The sequence below is a fragment of the Trematomus bernacchii genome, unplaced genomic scaffold, assembly GCF_902827165.1.
Source record: "Trematomus bernacchii unplaced genomic scaffold, fTreBer1.1, whole genome shotgun sequence".
Taxonomy (NCBI): Eukaryota; Metazoa; Chordata; class Actinopteri; order Perciformes; family Nototheniidae; genus Trematomus; species Trematomus bernacchii.
In genome coordinates this window covers 76,128-88,865 of record NW_022987696.1, presented here as the reverse complement: position 1 = coordinate 88,865, position 12,738 = coordinate 76,128, and the positions used below count along the sequence as shown (strand labels likewise).

At 41.3% G+C, this 12,738-nt stretch overlaps 1 protein-coding gene across 5 annotated transcripts in view; it reads right to left on the bottom strand.

Moving 5' to 3' along the window:
* Window positions 1-12,738, bottom strand: part of LOC117489250 (protein NLRC3-like) — a 91,244-nt gene that overhangs the window by 55,240 nt on the left and 23,266 nt on the right. The gene's annotated exons all lie outside the window — the stretch shown is intronic.

Genomic DNA, 12,738 nt, shown 5'->3' with positions numbered 1-12,738 from the left:
ATATATACTTTCATAGAAATATATTATTCACCTGTCTCTCTCTCTCACCTGTCTCTGTGGACACAGCCTGTCTTCTCACCGATGCCATCATGATGTCATTGGAGACCCTGAGGAGAGCTGATTCTGTGGAGTGGTGTTTTCTGAAACCTGATTGGAATTTGTCGAGGATGTTATTGTCATTCAGCAACGACTTTTTCTAAAACCTTTGAGACAAATGGGAGCTTTGAAATGGGCCTGTAATTATTCGGGAGGGAGGGATCTAGATCGGGTTTTTTGAGGAGGGGGCTGAACAACCGCCTGCCTAAAAGATGATGGGACGGAGCCAGAGACAATGAGGCTGTGGAGCAGGGCTGGAGCGACACATGAAAAAACCTTCTTTAGCATGGACGTTGGTAAAGCATCCAGGGCTTTGAAGAAGATTTCATAGCGGCTCACTACAGGCGTCAGGTCGGCTATAGTGATTAGGGGATGCTCCGATCGATCGGTCACCGATCGAGATCTGCCGATACTCACTCTCTACCGATCGATCGGTGCTCTCTAAACATGCCGATCGCGAGGGCCGATTGCATGACGTAAATACATGACACTTTCTCAGTGCGCGCAAAACAGCTCGCCAAAATGGCTTCACCGGTCTGGCATTATTTTAAGGTGTCCGAAAATAACGTAGAATAGCGGTAATGCAACGTGTGGTGTGAAGCAGAAATCCTGCAGCTCCACCGCTGTGGACGGACGGTGAGCGGAGCAAAGCAACACATAAGATGTTAGACCTAACACACTTAGCTAGTTTATCTACCTCTGGAACAGCTAAACTAGTTATAAATATGTTTATTCTTCACTGTCGGCCTCACACATTACTGGGATCAGCAAGCTGCATGAGACGATACTGACGGGCTGTCAGGAGAGGGAGAGAGGGGGGAGAGAGAGGGGGAGAGAGAGAGGGGGGAGAGGGGGAGAGGAGAGAGAGGGGGAGAGAGAGAGGGAGAGAGGGGGAGAGAGAGGGGGAGAGAGAGGGGGAGAGAGGGAGAGAGAGCGCTTCCGCTCATTTCCCGTGGTATTATCCAAAGTGAATGTAAACTTGAATAATATACATAATTTGAATGTAATAATTAAGTTGATTGTGTTTGTGGAAGCTCCAGTGAATGAGCCCCATTAACTGAGTTTTAAACATCACTTTAAATGGAAGATTTAAAGTGATGTTTAAATCTTCCATTTAGGCCCCGCCCACTCGATCGGATCGGCGATCGGTATTGGCCGATACTGATTCCGGCGATCGGCCCCAAAATTGGCGATCGGAGCATCCCTAATAGTGATGCAGGAGAAATTACTCAGCGTGGCCTGCCTCACTGGACAGATAGGGAGGGGGGAGTGGGAGGGGGTGATGCTCGAACCTCACATCAGCTACCTGTTACAAAAAAGTGAGGGAAAACGATCGCAGTCGTCATTTGAATAAATAGGAACTGAGGGGGTGGATGGGTTTACAATGGTATTTATGGTTTTTAAAAGTACTCTGGGGTTGTGCTTACTAGAGGAGATGAGGTTAGAACAAGGAAGTAAGCCCGGGCATTTTTGACCCAAATTGTTATAATCACAGAAAAGGTCCTTCAGATGGAGGACGGTTTTTTTTGTTGTACCTGGAGGTTAGTGGTTTTCCCACAGCCGCTCAACTTTGCGACAATGCCGTTTCAGTATACGGGTGTCCTCTGTTAACCAGGGGGAAGTGGTTTACAGCTAGGGAGCTGCGTGTCACCATGGGAGCGCGACGTCATCTAAAATGGCGGAGCAGTGTGAGTTGAAAGCGTTGACTAGACAATCAACGTCATCAACATGCGACACCGAAACATTGTTGTCAAAAGCTGCTACCAAATTTCTCTCAAACCGCTGCACTATTTAAAATACACGAGGTTTTTTACTCGCTTCCCCTGAACATAAGCGTTATCCAACGACATGACAAATAGTACAGCGTTATGGTCGGAGAAAACATTGCTGATATTCAGACCAATTGTGAACACGAGATCCAATGTGTTACCTTTGTCATGCGTTGGACCAGACACATTTTGACAGAAGTTAAAGGATTCGGTGACATTAAGGAAAATCACTGGCAAATTTGTCTGAGCAGTCATTTACATGAATGTTAAATCCCCGCACAGAAGAACTCTTTCATAGCGGACGATGGAGGTTAGTAGGTTACCAAGATCGGATAAAAAATAACCATTCTTGCCTGGAGGGCGGTAGGTAGATTAAAATACAATAAATGGGTTTGAGCGGACCCACTTTTGTTATTAGCACTTCAAATGTTGGGAAGGATCCAGTGCTCCCCATGTTGGTGGGCCGAAAACAGTCTCGTGGAACGCGTGCAAGTCCTCCTCCTCGGCCGGTGCGCCTAGGAGCACAGGAGTAGCTGTAGCCCGGAGGACAGAGTTCGTTTAACGAGGAAGGAACTACTCCCCGGCTCTCTGCCAGGACTCCGAAACAAGCATAAAATCCAGCTCTCTTGAGACGACGAAGAAGTCATTTAAAACAAAGGATTTGTTTGCAATGGATCTGGCGTTCAACAAATAATAGGATACGGAGTCAGAGCCGGACTCTTCCTATCTTCGAGGCCCGAGGCAAGTGAGCGCAGGCAAGCCGGACACAGGAGCCACACCAAAACGAGCCGATGGTTGATTTTCCAGAGCCCCCCGGCCCTCGAGCGGGACCACCAACGCACTGAAGCCACACTGGTGAGTTTTGTGAATTGTCGTTTGACAGGGGCAAACGCGGGGGTAGGTGGGATGTTGATGCCGGGGAGAATAGGACGTAGGCATGACGGCCTCACCCTGGGGCCAGCTGTCATGGAGAAGGTGCACAGTATAGATGGGAAGCGGCATTTAGTCAGCTTGCGGAACTTTACCGCAACTCCGGCTCGCCTTCCCCTCCGGCTCGCTCTCCAGGTTCGGGGGCAGCAACAGGTTGCCGACCAGATTACCTCTGGTACTTGGGGACGCAGGGTACGGTGATAACTCCACTGTGCCGATCGATCCGACAGTGATCGTGCCACCGAAACACCTATATCCAGCAGAGTTTGGCGATCGTAAGAAACTGCCGATTTGACATTGCGTACACACAAAGATAAAAACAAATAAGCGACAAACAAGAGCGGTAGCGAGTGAAGATGACTAGCAGGCAACATAGGCGCGGCCATCTTGTGCAATCAAGATGGCATGGCTAGTGTAGACTTATTAACTTGATTGGCCGTTTGTGGCTGCTGTGTTATTTGACAGTAGTTACATAAACTTCAAAACGAGCTATAACCGCGCTCTGGTATTAGAGATAGCACTCCACTCCTGATCACATGACACATAATATATACATGGATTTCATATTTTAAGTTGTTGATAAAAAAGTCCTTCTTTGTTCCAAACGGACCAAAGAAATATAATGATTGATCTGGTGGCCCATAACGTGATAGAGACATAAATAAAGCAGGGACTTAAACAGCCGGTCCGTAGTTTAAAGAGTTAAACGTGGCTGCCCGGTGAACACACCATTAGTGATCAAAGTAGGGCTGTGCGATTATGGCAAAAATCATAATCACGATTATTTGGGTCAATAATTGATATCACGATTATTAAATACGATTATTCATTGACTTTGAAAACATCAATTTATTGAACTTTAAAACAAATACAAATAATAATTTAAATATAAAATATGTTGCAGTGCACGGTCACAACCAAGCAAAGCAAAATAATCGTTTTTTTTACGATTATGTTGTTTTCGTAATGTGTGGCAGGCCCAAATCGTAATTGCGATTAAAATACGATTAATTGCACAGCCTAGTGCAGCAGCAATAATTATACACAGGATCCGGTTTGATCGTCTGAGTTGCTTTCTCTTATTCAAACTTCACAGTACACAACGTTACATATTACTTCTATAAATAATATATATCTTTAACAAATATAAACATATTATGGAGCTCACATAAATACACTGTCAGTGTTAATAAACAAAAAACAAGGCGATGTGCCTGCAAGACTACACTCAGGTGAACAAAACATAATACCCGTGCGCAGCAGCTAACCTGCCTGCGAGCCTTCGCCAGGTCACATTTACCCACGGCGCGGCTGAAGCCCGCGAAAACGGCATCCATAGTTGCCGACAGTTAGTATTTTTAAAATACCGTTACCATGTCAAACATGCTCAAAACTCTATGACACACTCTCTTAAACATCTCCAACATCACATCTCATTTACACAAGCAACATCAATAATTTACATCATGTACTGACCTGTGAAAAACAGAAAAGTTGCAGCAGAGCAATAATTATACACAGGATCCGGTTGATGTCTGAGTTGCTTCTGAGGAGGGGTCGAAGTGTCACCCCTAAGATAACCCAGGTGTCACCGCTCACCTGCCAAAGGTTCCACCTTGGCGGCTACTTACAGATGGAGCCTCTTATTTTGGACCCCAGGCATACAGCTTCCTGCCGACTGCCAGCCAGTTTGCCTGCCAAAGACCAGTATTCAGGAATGTTAGGCCCTCCCACTATTCTCCAATTTCAGGGTTTAACCAGGAGATGGCGCTATATATTAAATACTAAGACTTAGTTTTTCACAATAGAAAATGCAGATATTATATCAAAAACTAAAGTTAAAATCTTGTTTTTATAATGCCCCAAGAGCAATAACATCTTGTCACAAGCTTTTTGGAAAGAAAAAGACTGACTCAAGAGACCTGTAGTTGACTAATTACAGGCCTCAATAAAGTTCTGCCATTGGTTGTGAAAAACAACGGTGGACATAGTGGAAAGTGAAATTGAGTGAGTGATATCTCTTTGTATCACTCCATAAATCAGAAAATACTGTCAACAGCCCTAAAATATCAATTTTCACCATGTTTTTAGGTATAAAATGTTATATAATTCATAGCCTGAATTATATATGACCAAACCCTTCTGTAAAAGCCTTCATAATATTGATAGGAATATAACTGGAAGGTTTGGTGTATGTAACTGCTGAGTGATTCTACAATTTAGGGTACATTCCATGTCCATTGATGTCCATTGATGATAATTATAATTATTCTAACTATTGTCTTCAAAAATATTATATTTTGCCTATTATTGGAAAGCATTTATAATATCACACAAACATTATGTGCATCCTATGCTTTATTTAGCTTGAAATGTGTCATGATGTTCTTAAATTGTCAGTTTTGCTATGTCCGTTTTTTCAGTTGAGGGTGGTCTTGGATTCATAAATAATGAATAAAAACCATTAAAGTAAATTTAAAAAATGATTCATTTATTTCAAAGTCTAATACTAAAGAATAATAACATATTTTTAATTGATTTCCCCCTTTAAATATTTAAATATCTTAATATATGAATGTCCGCAAAAGTTCTGTCAACTATGTTACTAACAGAACTTCCCCCTTTAACTCAAAAATTGTTTGTCCCAATACCATGTCACCAGCATCACATGATGCCATGTTCCTCTTTGGCAGACATTTTGAACACACTGTGGTGATTGTCCTCTACATTTTTACAATATTTTATGTATAATAGCACATGGTCAATTAATATACTCATTGACAATCAACAATGTTACGTACATTGTTATGGTTTACAATTGTTTAATGATTTTAATTCAATTATATGTGCAAATGTGATGTTAACCTGTTCAAGAAAATGACATGTGGTCATCCAGGCAAGGCCTACCATTGAAATGATGGGTCAAAATAGGGAAATTGTCAACTAGGTTACCTGTCAACTGAGTTACCCAGTACTGTAATAACTGTAGTAACTTAGTTGACAGGTAACCTAGTTGACAATTTGTACGACATGTAGACGTCATTACACATCATTATCAATGGAATTTTGCACTTCTGCCTTGAAATTAACATAGTGCTGATGGTTAATAATGTGTCCAGTCAACTATGTTATTTGCGTCAAATGTTTGACTTTCATTGTCAACTATGTTGCACCTCATTTTTTTCAAATTTAAAATATCTAAAATAGTGCTTCTGATATCCTTTATAGTATAATGTATATCTACACAGGTTGGAGTTTTACATGACATCTCTTAAAACTATCAAAATGACCTGTATGGTAGTTTTATAATACAAAATATCCCTAAACTTAATGACAGTGCTGAACATATCACATGAAAAAACAAAACTTTAATACAATTATTTTTTAAACTTTAAAAAATCTTGGATATATGGTAGAATAGACTCAAGAGCCTTTCAAATTTGATTTTACTTGAAGTGCAGGACTTAATCAAATGATTGTAATGACATCAAGTTTGTCCGTAACATAGTTGACAAACTGAGTAGTGAAAACATCCTTTCCCTTAAAATAAAAAAATATATAAAAATGTTTAAGCTTTGCAACTAGTGGATATGTTACACTGAGGAATATACTAACTTGAACCACTGATTGTTCTATCTATACATTTTATTTGGCATTAGTAAATAATTATGCACATTTACAGATATTTTACATGATATGAGTGATAACACGTGTTATAAGGGCTATTTCGCACAATAGGTGTGCCTTGAGATTTTTACTTGTCCTTTGGTGTGCCTTGGGCACAAAAAGTTTGGGAACAACTGCGGTAGAGAAATGTAAACGTTCACCATCCCCCACCCGCCTACTGTATGTTGCTTTTTGACATGTAAATGGGTAACTACCCCCCTCTGAGTGAATACCTGTTGTACCTGTCCGGGGCTAAGCCCATAGGACGATGCTCTGATATCATCACCCTCGCACATTGGTCATATGTTTACAAAAAACGATGTTAACACTTTCTCGTTCTTAATATATGCTATATTTAGGGTCGATATGTGTTGAATTTACTTTAAAATAGCAGATCACTGTGATTCACTTCTCCGCGGGCTCCGCCGTGCAGAGAGGCCCCCCCCCCCGTTGACAATTCACGAGCGTCTAACTCTCTCCCCCCTGTGAAGAGATATCACAGGGGGGGGTTGGACACACACATTCCGATGGCCAATTCGTTTTAAACAAAGAGTGGGGTGGGGGCTGGTGAACGGTATGGTCAATGTTTGTAAACACTGTGACATTTTGACTTTATTTGATCATTTCAGTTAAAAACTAACGTTCATATTTCATATTACTGTTTTGCCTGGCTGGACCTGTAATTTACAGGAAGGAGTGCACGCTACTAAAGAGACACGCTACCATGGAAACCAAACAATGGTGTTGCTGTATTGAAGTCCGAGTGGAAACAGTCATATTTGGAGCGTTATGTTAGAATGAAACAGCGAGGTCGTGACTCACAAAAAAAAAGTGTTACTTCACTAACTGTAAGCTTGTCACTCAGAGTAACCTACAGTTAACTTAACTGTTGGAAAAGAAAGATCAGAGTTAGGAGTGTGAACACACAGCTGAGAGCTGCCGTTTCATTCTGACTGTTTAAAAAACGGTAACAACGGACTATTTTTCTTAGCGGATGCATGTACATTTAAATCAATACATAGAACTATGTTTTAAATCAATAAAAATATTTTCTAAATCCATAAAGCATTTTAATTAATATTGGGAGTCATGTCGTTACTTTGTTGAGAATGTGGCCATGTAATAAGCGGGATAATTTGCAGCGACTTGGTCATTATGGGGAAAAATAACACCCAGGGATCAAGATCCCTCCGCGACGCGGAGGGATCAGTAATTTTTAGTGAATTACTGAGTTTAGGCACGTTAATAACATTTTAATGAAGTTGAATACAGTATATTCATATTTGTCAGTGATTTCATGTCAATTCGGCGAACATAAACGATTAAATTAGGATTAAAAATCGAGAGCCGGCTGCTGTTCGTTACGGTAACCCAACTAGGACACTTGACACAGTGGCTTTTGGCAAAGCACACAAAGAAAACAAAAAAAAACCGAGAGAGATGAGTTATTGTTATTACAACGTGACTTCACTATTATTTAACAACTATTTTTATTGGGTTCTTTTATTTGGGGTTAAGTACATTGTCAGAATAAGTGAGAAATGGATTTAACTTCTGTTAGACAGCTATCATACTGAATAAATATTTATGCAAAAATGTATGGCATTAATAATGTATATCTAATTACATTTAAAAATGTATGGCATTAATAATGTATATCTAATTACATTTAAAAATGTATGGCATTAATAATGTATATCTAATTACATTAACTGTGAATGTCTTTCATTTTATTTAAAATGAAATAAAATTACATAAAACATTTTCCATAAAAAAGTTGATTCAAGAACAAATCAGTACTTTTCTTATATGACTATTATTGCTAAATTTGAAAGGTCTTTACCAGCTTTGGAATTATATATATATATATATATATATATATATATAGCACCTTCTGCCATCCCATCTCTACTGACATATGGATCTTAACAAAGATCCGCTATACATTAGTCCCAGATATACTGTACACGGACATTTTAGTGAACCAGACCAGCTGTTTCCGCCGGGTCTTCGCTTCCCGGGCATCACGTTGTTTACAAGTGTGTTCAGATGCTAAATAAAAGTTTAGCTTGTACTTTTGATACCCCGCCTCTCGGCACCACAACATCCAGTTTACTGTATTTCACATGAGCGATGTCGAACATTGAAAAGTCCTTATAAAATCTCTGTTATTAGATCAGTACTTTTCTTATATGACTATTATTGACTTGAACACTGAGAATGTATTTATTAACTTCAGACATTTGAAATATTTGAAATCAGATGAAAACAAACTGTAACGGAGCCTGCCGTGTTATCTATGATTACTATGCCTTACTGTACATTCATAATTTCAGCCGGAGGTAGGTGGTAGGCGTTGCGGAGGAGCAGATTGCGAGTGAGGTGCCTGTTCTAAACGAACTATTCCAGCTGTTATAAAGCATTAAATAAAAAGTAAGCAAGGAATACAGAATGTTTCGTTACGTAACTTTGTTGAGAATGTGGCCATGTACATGTAATACATGGGATCATTTGCAGCGACTTGGGTCATTGTGGGGAAAAATAACACCCATCCTGATCGTTTCAATGAAGTTGAATACAGAATATTCATATTTGTCAGTGATTTCATGTCAATTCGGCGAACATAAACATCAATGATGATGATTAAATTAGGATTAAAAATCGGGAGAGCCGGCTCGTTCGTTTTTTCCGACTAAACAACATTATTAACAACAGAGAAGTTGATTTCACATGACTCCAGTGTGGAACCCCACTGCACCCCCTGGTGGATCAATGATCCATTGCAGCTGGCTTCACAATAATTAAATGTATTTATCATGGGGGCGGTATCAAGTCTGACTGGGGGCCGGCCGGCCATCACGGAACGTGCACGAACCGATCACGACCCTCGCATTTTAAACTGTCCAAAATAAGACGCTTCATCTGTATGGCGCGTTTCCACTACAGCCCGCAGCCCGGTTTAAGAGGGCTGTGACGTCAGCGGCCCGTTTTTGGTTGCGTTTCCACTTGGCCTAGTACCGGCCGGCGGGTCCTAATTCACAGTTTTTCTGGCCTCATAAAATCGTGGGTCTAGGGCCAGAGACAACGAGGCTGAGTCGGGCTGAGTATGCTAAACTAGAGAGAGAATCGCTGGCAAGGGGGCTACAACTACAACAAGATGGACATATTTGACCGTGATTTAATTGTAATACACACGTTTCAAAAATGATGCCGAAGTAACAACATACTGATACCGGTTAGTAAAAACCATGAATTAATGCTTTGACAAGTCTGCAGACAGACTGCAGGCGAAAAACCTTTTAAAATGCGTGTTTTCTAAATGGAGATTGGCTAAGCTAACGCAGTATATGCTCCGACCGTCCACACTCACAACAACGGCCTATACAGACATAAATAAAGCAGCGACTGTATTCGCCATGACACAGGCAGTCTGTGGTCTAGTTTCTGAACATATATGAGGAGCTGTGAGCTCTGAGTGCTAACAGCTAACGGCTGTGTTGTTTTTCTGGGGTTCTCATTGAAGATGACGTCACGGCTCCGCCTACACTGTGTTACTATAGATACTACCCCAGTTCCTAAACTGTAATGGAAATGCGCCATAAAGTGAGCTAGTCCTAACGAGGCCTAGCCATACCGAGCGAGGCCGAGCGAGGCCGTGTAGTGGAAATGCGCCATTACTCTTACTGTTTCCAACAGTACAGATAAACCATACAATTATATGAATGTCACCAAAACACATACAGATGATGTTGAGCTTTGCAAAACAATAAATTCACTGTTTAGTAAAAAATAAATAAAAGTAAATACACAAATAATTGTACCATTTTTGGGGTGTACCACACATTTTCTATTTCGAAATGTATATATTTTATTTTTTATTTTTATTTCTATTCTTGTATATTTTGTAGTTTAGTTTTATTGTAAAATGCCTTTTATGCTGCTGTAACAACAACAATTTCCCAATTTGGGATCAATAAAGTACTATCTATCTATCTATCTATCTATCTATCTAAGAGGCACCTCTCAACTCGCACCCTGCTCTTCCGCAGCGCCGCCCCCCCTCCCTCCGGCTGAAATTATGAAGTAAAGGCGTATAGTAATCATAGATAACACGGCAGGGTCCGGGACAGTTTGTTTTCATCTATTTTCAAATAAACAAAGTATTGGCTTTCAGAATATTAAACTTGTTTCCGCAAATTCAGATGATAAATACAACTTTGAAGCTTGTAACGGCATAATTACAAGCGGAGAACGGAGTAACTTAACGTCACAGCAGGCATAACAACAGCCGGTGTTTCTTGTCAGTGTTTCCCCGGTACACAAACACAATACACACAAACGCAAAAATACACACACACTCGCGAGCTTCCCCCAGACCAGTAATACAAACGAAAATGTGTCTTCGGGTCAATGTAACTGATTTCGATAGAGCAAGTCACATTTGGTTTAGGCACGAAACATACTACCAGTAGAAATACAATACAATAAAATCGCTCTGTGTCGAATCAATAGATTATATTTCGTGACTATAACACGAAATGCCGTGAGACTGGGTTGAATTACAACAGTGAGTGCTTCATCCTCTGAACACCACAGGATAGCGACTGTAACGCACATATTAACGTAGGTATGCTCCTCTGAAATGATTGTCCCCTGCAATTATTATTATCCCTCATCGAGTTCGCTATTCAGCTTGCTAACGTTAGCTTAAACAAACGTAACATGCAACGTTAGCCTAATCTAAAATGCTCTACTACGGCGTACCTTTCATGTGGCCCGTCAGCGCAGACTCTCCCATCGTTATTTTTTGCAAACTTTGCAGGAGGCTACTCGTGGGCTTGACCCTCGTCTTAGACATGGCTTGTATTTGTCTTCTGCTAGCCAGCGCTCGTTGTAACTGCAACCTCCTGGCATACTGTCATCTATCACTCTCATCAGAATGTCCAGGTCACACGTAACAAAAACACTTGCAGGTCACGCGCATAACGCGGGAAGGCCGGAGCGGAGCTGTTTTATGTAAAAGCGAAGCAATTAAGCGCGCTCCGACTTCTTTATTTTTTTAAATCTAAAAAGCGAAGTAAAGCATTTACAATTTCAAGCACTTTATCCCAAATTCAAGCACCATTCCCAAAATTCAAGCACTTTTCAAACCTTGAAAACACCTCGTACAATTTCAAGCATTTTCAAGGATTTCCAGCACCCGTACGAACCCTGCATTATAAACACAAGACGCCATTTTGTGAATCCAAACAGAAATGTTACATGTGTCTTTAAGAGTAAAGACCATGTTAATCATAGGGATACAAGTTTGAGACAGATCTGCTTCCCAGTGCAGAGTGTGTGAGACAGATGTGTGTGTGACGGTGAACACACTGAACGGATTTCAGCAGCTGATCTGCAGTCAGTTTCTGTCCAAAGGAGAGACTCTCAGACCTGCAGAGGAACCAGAGATGCTGAGGAACTATCAGACCAGAACCCCAACCCAGCATAGAGAGGTTCAGTGAATGTGGTTCTGATGGTGTGGATGTGGATCAGTTTGTCAGAGGAGACTCTGTAGAAGGAGAGAGAGCCAGCAGGAAGATCCAGAAACACTGCTACTCTACCAGAGGGGGAGGGGGGGGGGGGGACGAGGGGAGTGTTACGCTGTTATTGTGCCAGACACAGTAACGAGCGTCAGAGCAGAACAGACTCCAGGACTGATCATTCTTTCCTAACCCACAGTCCTCTCTGTTTCCTCTCCTGCTGATTCCTCTGGAAGTCACTGATATATGAACCCCTCCTCTCCACTCGACCTCCCAGTAGCAGCGACCAGTCAGAGCTTCTCTGCACATCAGCTGTGCGTAGAAGTCAAACCTCTCTGGATGATCAGAATATGGCTGCTCCTCCTCCAAACGTGTCACCGCCCTGTTGTTGTCAGACAGTTTGAGTTTCCTGTTTACTGTGTTTGTGTCCAGCTCCAGTTCACAGGCATCTGATGGAGAGAACAGCTGCAGGTTATCATCTGTTCATTTATTAACTACTTTACTGACAATCACTGACAGGAAGTCATTCAGACTGACGTCTCATATTCACTGAGAATTATGTCTAACAACCTGATCTTCATCAGTAGGTGATCCATCAATGAGAGAGAGAGAGAGAGAGAGAGAGAGAGAGAGAGAGAGAGAGAGAGAGAGAGAGAGAGAGAGAGGAGAGAGAGAGGGATGGGTATCGTTAAGGTTTTAACGGTGCTTTGATCGATACCACTTATCGATCCGGTCCTTTAAAGGTGGGGTAGGTA